The sequence below is a fragment of the Manduca sexta genome, chromosome 24 (genome assembly GCF_014839805.1).
Source record: "Manduca sexta isolate Smith_Timp_Sample1 chromosome 24, JHU_Msex_v1.0, whole genome shotgun sequence".
Lineage (NCBI taxonomy): Eukaryota > Metazoa > Arthropoda > Insecta > Lepidoptera > Sphingidae > Manduca > Manduca sexta.
Genome location: NC_051138.1, coordinates 9,725,153 through 9,739,702, shown reverse-complemented (window position 1 = coordinate 9,739,702; position 14,550 = coordinate 9,725,153). Strand labels below are relative to the sequence as shown.

Sequence of the window (14,550 nt, the reverse complement as noted above, 5' to 3'; positions counted from 1 at the left end):
AGCTTTTACACATTAACTTTTAACGACAAGTATTGTTCTTTAAATTCTTACTCGGCAAAACTCTCAAAACCGATATTACTGAAAAATGTTTTAGTATTTTAAATTTTAAACAAATTTAAGGAACTTTTATTGATGTCCCAATGTAATTAAAGGTTTTGATTATAAAAATTAGAAGTTTAACACATATAAAATTTAAATGTATGAAATGGAGCAATTATAAAAATATTTTTTATTTTGCTTTAATTTTTTCTAACAATATTTTATGAAATTATATAATACAGCAGAAATATTAAATATTATATTCTCTTATTATTTGATAAAATGTCTCATTTTATGAATTTCTACCCGCTGAGGTAGGTAGAGCTGCAAGGTACGAGTCGTGACTTGTGTAGCTAAAGGTATTGTTCCCAGAATATAATATTTTATTAGCATTTTAACTATTTCGTTATATAGTAAAACACAAAATCCTAGTTGGAAAGAGATGAAGATTAATCTGTGCTGTCGGATATTATAAAAGTAGTCCTTATGCAGCACATGGTCGATAGGCGACCATGTGTCGTATTGAATCAAATCGTAATGTGGTACAGAGGCGTGGAGCTCTCCACACTCCACGGGAGACGAGCAGTGCAATGCCCGGGGAACAGAGTGGTCAGAGGATGCTGCGGAACGTCGAGGGGCGTGCTATCGATTTCATACCTTGTCGTGGTGCGACACAAATAGATTCGCGCGGCAAGAGTGGACGTGCTGGCTGAGGGGCAAGCGTGTCGTTCTCGTTGGGTGAGGTCGGGTTCCGTCATCTGTGGAGGGCGGTCATGGGCTTGGCGGCGGCGGGTGCGCGGTCGCCCAGCGAGTGCGCGGCGGGTGCGCGGCGAGTGCGCGGCGCGCGTCGGTCGAGGCGTGCGGTGTGTCGCGCGGCAGGCCGGCAACTACCACCCGCGCCCTGCGGTATTGATCGGTGCGCGCGCAAGCCGCCGCCCTCCTACATGAATGGTCCCCGGTGAGGAGCTCACGTGCTCGCCCGTTCGACGCTCGCCGCCGCGCGCCGCTCGCCGCTCGACCGTCCCGGCTCGACGTGACCTAGCGGTGTCGATGACGGTGACATACCGCCCAACATGTCCTCATATAAATATTATTCTCTGAATATACTATACACGCTTTATATCTATACTATAGTATATATAGATATTTGGTTGGTGTGATTCTAATTACTTGGTAAAGTCACCACAACACTGAAACCATTTTGTTGAAGTTGAGGTCAAATATCTAAATCAAATATTTTGGCTCTCACATACCTATTTTGAAATGGTTAATTTATAGTTGAATATTGAGTATAGAAAAACTGTTTAAGAGCCCTCATAAGTAATTTAAATTCCTTTTGAGCAATAAACTCTTTTAACAATATTTAGGAGAACATTTTTTAAGCCCCGTTTGGTTTGTAAGTATATAATATGTGCTCCAATTTTTTTTGACGAATGGGCATAGATAAACTATACAGTTTTCTTGTTTTGTAACGGAACGCTAATAGAAGGGAGAAATATAGAACTATATGACAATACTAAAAATTTACTCGTGAGATAGTGAGCGGTTATATCTTCCTGCAAACAGTACAAATCCCACTATGACATGGCCCTGGTCTGTATTTGATTTATGAAGACATGATGTCTCATTATGCTCAGACTTCATCATTAAACTGGATGCTTTTCAAACTAAAGCATGATAATGCGTCCACCTGCTGCTTGCACTTTGTAAACTTCTTTAGTCACCAATATCTAAAGGTTTTTCCAATCGATGTTTTGATTAAACAATGAACCTTATGGCCTTAAAAGTTTAAATTACCAAATATATTCAAACCTTTTGCCAATTTATTTCTTTAATTTTTATATTACATGTAATAGTTTTATTGACGAACGCGAACGACTTAGTATGTCAGTAGTCGGTATGATAGTTTGCTAGTTGCTACGACTACAAATAAGTAATATTCCTACGCGTGCTACGTGACGCTACGATCGTTTTCTACAAAAAACACATTTAAATGGTTGCATTCTAAATTACTTTGGATTTAAGTCTCATTGCATTGTATTATTTTGACCGACATATATTTGAATGATAAAATTAATAATATAATCAAAAGGATCAAGAGAGATAACTAAAGTGGTACCTAATTAACCTCTACGATACAGGAAATATGCATAAAACTAAGAAAATTATTGTAGGTTCCGTACGCTGCACTAATGTTTATGGTTTACACATTTATTTATGAATACTAGAATGTTAGTCAACTAACAAAGGGGTCATGCGATGGTAAGCAAAACCACCAACCGTGAGTACCAACAGATTGTGAAGAATAGCAGATGCGATTAATGAATTGCATAATATGCCTGGAATACAGAGCTTCTTAAACGCCGCTGATACCAAAGCTGAAAGAATCAAAATGTACGATATGTTTACGTACACTTATTTGATTGATATGCAGCTATGTTTCATATAACTTTTATTGATAATTGATAAAGAATAATTGATTGATTAATAAGCCCGTGTGTGTTGATCATTTAATGCGAAATGATTTATTGATCGTGTATCGGCCGCGCGACGCATGTAAAGTGCTTACGCGTAGAAAATGTACATGCTTGCACTGTACAGTGCGTTGCTTATTAAATAATAGTAGTTACCCGGTTAAGGCCACTCATTCATGTTATACAGAATAGTCAAAGTTAGCTATTAGGTGAATCAGTAGCGACAATTACTAAGGCGAGGTCATAGGCGGTAGACCTCTGCGAGGCCTTTTAGCCCGATGTACCGAAAGAGGGTAGGTAATGATTTTTCTTTCTACCCCTTGCAAACGCGAGGGCTTAAGCGGTTGCCATGTTAGCCAGCCCCTCAGGCGGTCACTGAGGCAACTCATTTATTAATATAAAATACAATTTGTATGCAACTCTACCTTCAATTAGTATTGAATCCATGACTGAATTTGATATTTACCTTTTTCATTTGTATGTAACCGTAGTTTGAAATTAATGAGTTCAATTTTAGGAAACTCCCCTCTTATAACTGAGTTCAGCTAAAAGCTCATGAACGGACTCTACATTTTGCAAGTAGATAGTGTGACGTAGTGGCGAAGCCTGCATATAACTCGATTTCAACCGGCTTCCCTTTTAGGTTTAGTTCTGTTAAATTGGCCGTGATATGTTAACTAAGACAAATTTATTTTACCTTGGTTACCTTTTGAAAAATTTCGCCCTTCGCGCCTGGTCTGCCGACGATGATAAGTCATTTTGAGCTGTCGCAGTCTCTTACTTGGCCGCTGCCTATCGAGTTGGTAATCGTTTAAAATTGCATTGCTTCTATCCTCGCTTCGAGAATTATCTTATAAACGGTCGAAAATAGCATAATATCAAGATACATAACTTTTTATTTGTAGTATGGACATTACCGGGCATAATATATCTTTTTAATGAAACAAGCTACTTGAATCTAATTATATAATCTGTAATATTTTCTTATATGTAATTCCGGTAAACACTTTAAAAAAAAACATATTTCTTTAATAAAGTGTTGATAACTATTCATCGTACGAAAAAAGTAACAATCCGTAATAAAAATGGAACTTAACTCTAGTTACATCACAATGGATCGTATTACTGTTTTGTCGCACCATGCAAGTTTAAAGTAGAGAATTCTGAAGAGCTATCGAGAAAGTTCTGGCTGTCGCGACCAAAGCGGATTACTCGCTTCGGACTTCCTCGCCCTGTGGCTCTTGGGAATATCGCATCGATAACTCGATTATTTCAGCTCGTTCAAACCGAGATGCAGTATCCGTATTTTGCGGCTTTCACGCAATTTTACTTTAAGAGAACTGCATGGACGTTAGACTTTATCTTACTTACCTACTAATGTCATTAGACATATTATTCGTGATAACAAAACTGTGTCGTTTGTAGTATGAACTGCATTTTTAAAGAATGGCATTGAATTGAAAACATATATTGAAGTGTATTCTCAATCTATTTGCACTTCTTTACAACCCCAAACATTAGGATCTATTTATTCAACCTTTCTAAAATAGTGTATAAGAAGTTACAATAAGTACATGTCACGTGATGTTAGGAAACCGGATGAAAAAAAAATATAAGCTAAAGGTAGATATTTGTTTTCATTTTTAGGAGCATGCGATAACATTTTTTTCGTAATCATGTTAGGTCTTCACTTTTCGCCACAAGAATACTGGATGGAATAACCTTGAGGAGCGCGTACGCTTCCGCAACTCTGACCCGCGGATTCGTGGCGAGCCAATAGCTTCAAAGCTCAGATCACTGCACACTGGTCTAGACATCGGTACGGTGGGCACTGCGCGGCTGGCTGTGTTCGTCCATAGCGCACTGTGTCTTTTTTTCATCCTAATATCATTATTCGCAATGTGGGATCCCAAACCTATTTAGACTATACATGCTAAGATAAATCTCTACGACTAAACTATATAGGTCAAAACTGTATGGGTTAGACATTTTTTTTAGATTCATGAAACTTAAAGAAATTACTCTTATCAGTACAGCAATGAGAATGTCTTTACCTATACATGTCATGTATGTACTTGGTTATTACTTGATTACCTTTTATTTCACACGAATCCCATTGATAGCAATGTACGGCGTAACATAAATGTGCCAAATTGAGCAAATATTCACAAGACCCTTATCTGTGTGTAATGAAATGAGTGGCGTGTATAAATTGCCTTCTATCGGGAGCTCTAACGTCTGCGCTACCACTAACAATAGGTAATTGGTAAGAGCCAGTCCTTTTCGTAAATAGTAAATTGTTTCATAGATTGCTTGTAATTCTTGCATGCATAGAAAAAGTGATAAAGAATGTATCATCAAATAGCGTTTATATTACATTTAAATTAAAATAATTTAGTTTGTTCTGGATGTCACACTACAAGATGCCATTTGCTTTGCTATCTATAAAAGTTTCGTGGACTACTGGGTACTGAACTCTTTTACCTTATAATGGTCTCCCTTCTGTGCATAAGTTTCACAACATTAGCTACTGGCTACATTTATATCGAGCATTGTTACAATTAACCAACTTAGAACCGTCATAAAATTCAACCCTACCTTATAAATTAATTGGTTATGATCATAATCTCATAAAGCGGTCGTTTAAAAATAAGATATTCAGGTGGAACAAACGTATCGGTCGGAATTGATGCGGTATAAAAGGATACAAACATGAAACGTAATTAACTGGCACCATTTTAGTCATCGAGGGCTTTAGTTGGACGCGCGGTGTGTAAAGCGTCGGGAGCAGCAGTACGGTGGCGGTGGTAGGCGAGGGGAGAGGGATACCGACACGCCACAGCCCTCAGGACACACTCCGCGGGCTACGCGAGCCTCTTTGGCTATCAGCTGGCTACTGCACCTACTGTTATTATTGTACACGATATTATTTAGAAACATTGTTAATTTTTGTAGTCTTCATTATTGCAACTAAGGTTATTTCAAATTAGTGGAAAAGAATTGGATGTTTCATTTTCTCAATTTATTTCATAGATTTATCACTTTAATTTATTTAAAAAAGTAATAATAGCCAAGTTGTTTGTGGAACGGTTCAAAACCCAGGGCATACACCTCTGATTTTTCTTAAAATTATGTGTGTATTTTAACGGTGAGGGAAAATCCGCACTAGGCCAGCGTGGTGGATGAAGGCCTAATCCCTCACGGTAGTAGAGGCGGCAGCCTGACCGTGACCAGCAGAGTGGGACACTGGATAAAATATAATAATATTTTTTTATAAAGGGCCAATAGATGGCCAATTGAATTAATTTATTTTAAGTGATATATATGTTATAATATTTTTATAACGATTTTAATGTTCGCGCTCTAGTTAGTATGTGACTTTAGTTAGTATGTAGGACTAGCATTTAGTACAAGTGCGCCGCGATAGTAGTTACTCAGAAAACATGAATACAACAATGAAAAGGGAAATAATAAATGTACAATGACTTCAAACACTGTCTGCAAACCAGTTATAACTAGGTACATGAATATTACCACCACATCAGATCAACCAAAAGAACGTATTGGAATTATAATATTTACACTATATAAAATTTTCCTGTATCGAACTGAAAGGTTATAAATCAAGTCAGATACTGCTGTAAATAAATGTAATTTACGGATTCATTTTCGTTGTCCGCGAATAAGATGACATTATCGATAGCAACGTGGAGACCAATATTGTATATTTATTTTACGTATATTGTCCATTATATCTTGTAAGCAGACAAAAATATTTTACCTATACAACATTATACTTTTATTAACTCAACCAAGCTGAACATGCACTTTAAAACCTAAAACATATTCTACAGTTCTAAAATGCTGGTTATTATTTTCAAATGGAGTTTATTCATTTCTGTTGACAAAAGAACAACAACACAAATAAAACGTGTTATTTGAAAATACAAGATGAAATAAAATATTGCTCCGTACGTTAATTGCACCTGAAAGGCACATGTAAGTCCTATGAATCTCCTGAGTCCTGACTAATACGTTATGTAATGATTGTTGTTAAGTTTCTAGTGCTTTTACAAATGATACAATTTTAAAATATATGCGAAATTACATTTTTATGTACAAATTACTGATATAATTTGCACGAGGAACAGTTCGCTCACCTGATGAAGCGCCACGCATAGCCTGCCTACAACAGTAACAATGCCATCCACAATTATGGTTTACAGAGTACTCCATTTGATTGTACTCAATACCAGATAATTAAGCCTTGAATCACATGTTTTTGAGTTGCCAATCGGATATTAACAGTAGGCCTCACACTTTGAGCTTTAATGTGGGCAGCATAAATAGTTTGTTGTCGGCTATTGTATTAAAAGAGGCTATGGCTTTATTAAAAAAATATTTGATTTCATCAAAAGTTAGTAGGCACGAGTAAAAGTAGACGTGAGGAGCGACATAGTCGTGAAATAACGACCAAGCTCCTTAAACAAAGACTTAAAAAAAGCCTTCCATTCCATAAAATACATGTTCAAGATTGTTTAATGTTGATTTGAATGAAAAACAGAACTACATAGACCTGAGAAAATATACAAAGTGATATATTTGTATTTATTTAAAAACTGATAAGTTTATTAATCCTATTCATTTCACGCGGTGTTTCACGCTATGATTGAGCTTATTGGCATCTTTTTGATAGTTATTCTGTTTTCCGTCTGTAAAAATTGGTTCTTTACTGAGGTTATTCCCAATGTGTTTATGGTACACGTCACGACTGTATTCTTTCAAGATTTTCCTACCTTAATTGAGATATTATAAATATTCATTATATCAGGCTTTCTTAACTTTGGTTTCTTGGAAAAAAATAAGAAACTGTGAAAATATAGATTATATATGGAAACATGTGCCAAAGGTAAGATCTTTAACATCGAGTACATGTAACAATTTCAGGAAATAAATTAATTTGAGAATCCCAATGATCATAGTAGAAACTCTAGTAATCCAACATGGAAAAAGTTTGTGAAACACTGGCTTTGATCCTCCTTTTTTATGTCCATGTTGACTATAAAGCACATTACATAATATTGTCTTTACAAACTCGTAGTACCAATTTGATTAAATTTTTGGTGTATCACAGCGTTTGCTAATACTTTCTACATTTATTCTACGAGTTTTACATTCCTACAGATTTTGTTTTCTGTTATAATGATATAACCCAAATGCTAAGAAAATAGTCTTACCTTTCATAAATTTTTTCGAGCCAAAGAGGTGCTGTATGAATAAATAAACATTTTAATAATATTATGGCATATTAATTCCAACCATGTGTCCATTATTCATATTTGCGACCTTATAATTATTCTGTATATATTTAAATAAACAGTTTTACTAATCCAGAAAAACCCCCAGGTGCGATGCACGGAGAGGGAAAAATTACTATGGTTTTTATGACACCTGATGACGTTTTAAGGACAATATTTGCAGGGAATCTATTATTACTTCTCACCTTGACTGTATTGGATTTCTAGTTGCGCTATAAACCTTAATACATTTTACTGAACCAGACGAGGTCAAGGTCATTTCTTAAAATCGATGCAACTTTTTAGGCTTGTCGAGGTAACATGCCAGCTCATTAGCATGCGTACTATTTTTCTAACTTTCCCTAAGCTTACAATAAGGTGCAATGACAACTAACTCCTCAATAGTTAACTAATCTGGTTAACACGAATATAAACAAACCAGTGCAGCAAAGGAGCGTGAAGACATAATAAGATTTGAAAGAAAGTGACCACAAAACCTCGAAAAGGAAACCATTAGTGCGTCAATGAAGTTCTATGGTATCCTATATTGCATTGCTTGAGAAGACCGCAAGCATCCTGTGCGCCGCGGCCTATAGGAAATGAGGATCCACGTCACCGCGGATGTTACTTATCACGGCTATAAAAAACGAAAAGCAAGCCGTTAGCCTTATGGTGGTTACGCTTACCTCGCCACAGAAAGAGAATATCTTTCTGCTTTAAGTAAAAATATAGAAACTTATTTAAAAACATGCCTATTAACGTAATTGTTACCGTTTGTTTCGTTTGTGTTATGTAAGTATTTGAATAATACCGGATTTTAAAGGTCAAAAAGTTACTTATGACGTCGCGTTTTACATCAATAATATAAACAATTTCTAATGAGACGCATCATAATTGGTTGTTGTACAGAATATAAGATAATTTATGAACTACACTTCAGTTTATAAAAACAACATGATTTTTAGCACACTAAACTAAACTAATTTTCGGATTCTATCGCGGTGCTAGTATTTTATTTTCTCCCGATGTTTCGAAATAAAATACTAGCACCGCGATAGAATCCGAAAATTAGTTTAATTTCAATGTCTAACATTCGCGTAAACATAAGAAATCATTACACTAAACTAATATGTACTGATAATAATACAGAGTATTTTTTAAAGTAACAATTTCTCAATTTAATTGACCACCGATTTTAATTTATTACTATTAATTTTTTGTACAAATACTTATTTAATTACAAATTCGTTTCGTGATATCGCTCGCACCGCAGACGCATAAGAGATTTGGACCTACTTATACCGTAATATCTTGTTTCGCTTTTAACTCAATAGATGTCGTCACTTGAGTTTTAGATCGCGCTATAGAAATTTTAACGGCTCACAATAAGACCCTCGCTTGGAGCTTCCTATATTGCTTTATGCCGGCTCGGTCTTTGTGTGTCTACGGACCACATAGGTCGAGGCATCTAACCTAACCAACTTCTTGGACCTCTTTTGCGGGGTGGCGGGTCGACTTTCGGGTCAGGAAAAATTGAAACCCCGCACATTATACCATATTGATACATGTTCGTTCCATTATCCTCAGGTAGAACGGAATTCGGAAGCGTTTTTGTGGTATCTCATTGAAATTATTTGTGAGGTAGGTAAATGGTAACAAACAATACTTTGAGTAATTAAATTGGATATATAATTTTACGAAATACTACACTAATATATACATGTAACTATTAAATAATCCAGACCGCTCATTTCCTATGAACGAGGGAGTGTTTTTACCGGCGACTTAAAAATAAAAAAATATATATAAAATAATTTATATCCATGAACATTTTAGACAGTTTTGTCCATTTGCGGCCTTACCCATTAGATGCGTTCACTTTCAATTTCAAATTCATTGTAACTTACATAATATTACTTCTTAAAATGAAAAATATCTACATTTTGTTCCTTTAGATTTTTTAAAATATAATAAACAGAAATATATACATTTTTTATTTGACAAAATAATAAATTATCGTATATAAACGTAGTTAGTTTTTATCAGGAATTACACGATTTGAAGCATGAAAGAAAACATAGCGTACAGTTTTTTACTTTTACAAGAAAACTATGCAGTCACAATGAATTACATTACAAGGAGGTTGCGTTCATATTTCTTCATTATTAAAGGTATGCTGACCCAGAGAAGGTAATCAGGCTATCTTAGGTAATCAGGCATCTTTAGGTTATAGTCGTACAAAAAGTTAATCCGTCCATCATTAACTAGTTAAATACTTAAAACAAACCACATTGCTTAATGACGTTGAGTGATTCGAAACGATTGCAATTCGATCAAGTCTAGTCGTCCAGCGCGCATAATGTGTAGCGGCGCTGGGCTTTGTGAACTGCACTGTAGTCAGAATGTATTTGACTACACACACCCAAAACATTTGTCTTGGGGTGTTTTCATGACAATATTTACAGGGTGCACTCGAAGCTGTACAGTATATAATCTAAATAGACTAAGAGCTTCCATTATAAGAACTTTGGATGTCAAAGCCCCGTGGGCCATTGTAGAGTCCTCATTTTGCAGTATTTACGCTAGTAACGTACTGGTATAAAAGATTCCTATACCTACTCAATGAATCTCTTGGCAAAGTAAAGCTACACAACATTTTCAGTTTTAGGACATTTCTAAATAAATATTTTGAGGGTATTCCATAATCCAAAGCACCTGTTCGTCTACTTTAGTCCAGATAGAAAAATGTTTAATATGCGCTTAATTTGCTTTTAAATGTCGTATAATAAAAAAATCCAGTGCAGTTCCTTCCGTGTCAGCTGAGTTCGCTTTAAGTATATCTACATACTTATATTATTGACACTTTGTTTTATAAGTACGGAGTAGTATCTACTGGGTGTCTTACACGTAATATTGTAGGAGATAGAGTTATTTGCCACGCGCCAAAAAAATAAATTTAACACTAAATAATTTTAGTAAATAATTAAATGTCCAGAGCAAAAGTTTTGTCAAACAACAGTTATTGATTTTAGCACATTCAGTTGTTTCAGACAGGGTCGTTTGAGGGCGCGAGCAGACCTGCCCCCTCGCATGCCCGGCCACGGAGGACAGGGAGAGGGGGATACGGCGCGGGGGAGGTAAGGCAGTAAAACGGCAACCATACCCCCACACGTGAATATTTGATGGCTGAATCTCTCTGCGGCTACGGATACAAGGGTATTCAGGTTATCAGCCGCTTCTAAGACTGAATCGACGTAGACATTCATTAACTCTACTGATTAGGGGCTAAGCTTTGAAATGAGCTACCGACGTAATCCGTACCTGCTTATTTTCATTTCAATTACCAGCCTCCACTGAATGACTACCTACCTGAATGGAACCTTCTATAGAAGCTCTATAAAATATTTAGTAGCTGTTTGGATGTGCCCGATAGTTTAAGTAAGTCAGACGGCAGTGCCTATAGGTGACAGTGCCGAAATACGAATAGTGTTTTAATAACTGATTCAACTCTAGCGAAGTGGGGCCCTCGTGTCCTACTACAATCCTTTTTGGATTCTCGTCAAAAAAATAAAAAAGAGACACATCAACCCAATCAATACAATTATTAGTAAATAACTTCAAAGAAATTCATCATAATAGCGATGTCTATCGATCTAAAACATTAAACTAAAAATACTTAATATATTATATCTGTACTATATTTTGTTCTGTGTAGTTTCAAGCTCTTAATTTTTAGCAATACTTCCTAAAATAATTTACATCCCCTGTATGTACATAAGCCACTTCATATTGAATTTCTGTATGTATTGGATACATGTTACTTTGCTATGATAATTATGTGTGCAGAAACATAAAATTTTATCTTTATTTAAAATAAGTATATTTTCCGCAAGCTTCCAAGTAATGACAATAGGGTATCGGCATGTTTCCTGTGGCGACGGTACGCGGTAAACGCGGTTTCCGTGGGAAAGTGATAAGATTGCTTCGATATGCAATTTACATTTACAATAGCGTATAATTACATTATTTATATATGTAGTTTGTTGATGCGAACGAAGAACATGACTTCATATTGCATCGAATTAATACCTTTAAACTTAAAATAACATTTTTTTTATACAATTACGAGACGCGCAAATTGTCTGATGTTTATGAATGACCATGAACATGACATGACATGACACTTTACGAAGTAGTTAGTATTACGATACTGCACAGCGCTTATTACTCTGATAAGTAAGATGTCTAAGGTTAAAAGCTTTACGCTGTTTATAATATTGGCCTACAAACCTCAACAACAGAAAAGATAAGTATGTACCACATTACATGTCCTTGCACAATGAACAGGTATACTTGCAATGACAGTTTTTTGTTAAGTGCTTTCATTGCTAGATACATCATAATTAGCTATATTATAAACTAGATGTTAATTTCATTATTATCGAAACGTTTTGTACTATATAGGAATTGAAGTAGAAAGGTTTACCAGCATACGTATTCCCCCTTTCCTATAACTTGGAATCCTTCAAGTGGAGTGTGGAAAAGCAATTATGAGGGCGGCATGACTGTGTCGTGAGTTCCGAGATGCTTGTATCGTTTGCCGGTCGGCAGTTTCTATGGGTTTCTATGGCTTTCTATGGGTTTCTACATGCCTCGATCATTAACTAACATATTTAGAGACACGCATCAATAAGTCTAAACACATATTAGGATAGTACTATGAGTCCCCTGGTTGGTGTATGTTAGCCAGCGGACCAGAGAAGATGTGACGTTGGTGGCATTCAGGGAACGAAAATAGCGTGTATGTGGAATGTGGATTACACTTTTTAGTAGGGATAGTTTAGAGTTTTTAGTAGTAGATTAATCTATCTATCTATCTTCTATACTTATAATAAATCTGTAGAGAGGTCAATTCTGTACATGAAATATATTTCCAAAATAACTATCAGGGGGTGATTAGGGATCGATACTGATGCCAAAAATGCAATTAGTAAAATTTTTGTCTGTCTGTATAACCGTTATAGAAACAAAAACTACTCGACGGATTTTAACGAAACTTGGTACAATTATTTTTCATACTCCTGTGCTGGTTATAGTATACTTTTCATCACGCTACAATTAATAGGAGCAGAGCAGTGAAGGGAAATGTTGGGAAAACGGGGGAAGTTACTCCATTTTTTAATCTTCCGTCGCGTGTGCAACCTTAATGGTTAAAGCTACACAGAAATCATGTATGACGGAAATGTTCTCCTTAAAATGATATAAAAAATATCCCACGACAGCATATATCTATCTTTTATGATTGACTCACAATAACACGTGTAACTCCCAATAGCTTAGCAGTTCGAAGCTTTCTCATTATATTTGTCTACTCTTACGTTTATAACACTCTCAGTCATCCCAAATTAAAAAAGTTAACATTATTAAATATTCCATAAAAAAGAATCATAGAAATCGGTATAGAAACACCAAAGTTATACATGAAATACGCTAATAATAAGCCATCACGCGTGAATACTGAATTATGCTATATGCTTCCTTCGATTTCATCAGGATCCCATCATCAGACCCTGACCGGACAATCAGACCACCTGCATACCACCATACATTAAAAAAACATCCCGACAAATTGAGCACCTCCTCCATTTTTGAAGTCCAAAATCCACGCGGGCGAAGCTGCGGGCGGAAGCTAGTCATTAATATATTTTTCACAATAATCATCATTTTCTAATCATAGCTCGATTTTAAAGAATTGTGCATGTATATCATATTGTATTTATTTTTTTAAGAAAAGTAATACAAAGCTAAATGGGACTAATAATTTAGCAATCTCTTTACTTATAATGTGGGAAAACTAGTTCAAGTTATGCAGGTTACCGCAGTTTAGAGAGGGTTGCGGTAATTATTAACCTTGGTACTAGATATACGTAGTTTATTTCATCTATTTATATGCTCAATAAACATACTCAGCACTAGTTAGAACCTTTGATATGGGCAATATACCATAAAAAGCCTTTTACTGCACGGTAATAATAATAATAATATCAGCCCTGTATTATATACTTGCCCACTGCTGAGCACGGGCCTCCTCTACTACTGAGAGGCATTAGGCCTTAGTCCACCACGCTGGCCTAGTGCGGATTGGTAGACTTCACATACCTTCGAAATTCTTATAGAGAACTTCTCGGATGTGCATGTTTCCTCACGATGTTTTCCTTCACCGTTAAAGCGAACGATAAATTCACAAAGAATACACACATGATTTTTTACAAAAGTCAGAGGTGTGTGCCCTTGGGATTTGAACCTGCGGACATTAGTCTTGGCAGTCCGTTCCACACCCAACTAGGCTATCGCCGCTTCGTACGTTCGTTCGTTCGCACGTTAAATCATGAGCTAATTAAATATTTTATTGCAAATCCACTAATGTCTGCATCACTTAAAAATATCGTTAGTTTTTATATATCTATAGTATAACGAAAGTAGGTAATTAGGTTTCCGCGGATGGCGCTGGCACCCGGTTCACCGCCGCGACGCGCCCTCGCAGATCGCAATCATAATATCTTGATCGTAAATGAATAGGGAATCAACGTTAATCAGTTACCGTTGATGCAACTTTAATTATTTCAACAACATCACAATTATTTAAAATTAAAACACTGTTACCTACTCTTTAAATATAATTATTATTATGTACAGGCACCGTACTCAATTCCTGAGTCTTGACCTGCTCCAAGTGTTGG

At 35.9% G+C, this 14,550-nt stretch overlaps 1 protein-coding gene across 7 annotated transcripts in view; it reads right to left on the bottom strand.

Moving 5' to 3' along the window:
* The window catches only part of LOC115445405 (protein turtle), a 62,995-nt gene that overhangs the window by 17,045 nt on the left and 31,400 nt on the right, over nucleotides 1–14,550 (bottom strand). The window contains exon 1 of one of the 7 annotated variants that reach the window (XM_030171656.2): nucleotides 697–878. The exons of the other annotated variants lie outside the window; for them this stretch is intronic. The gene's annotated coding sequence lies outside the window, so the exon portion shown is untranslated. Of the gene's footprint in view, nucleotides 1–696; nucleotides 879–14,550 lie in introns of those variants that run through there. 7 annotated transcript variants of the gene reach the window in all.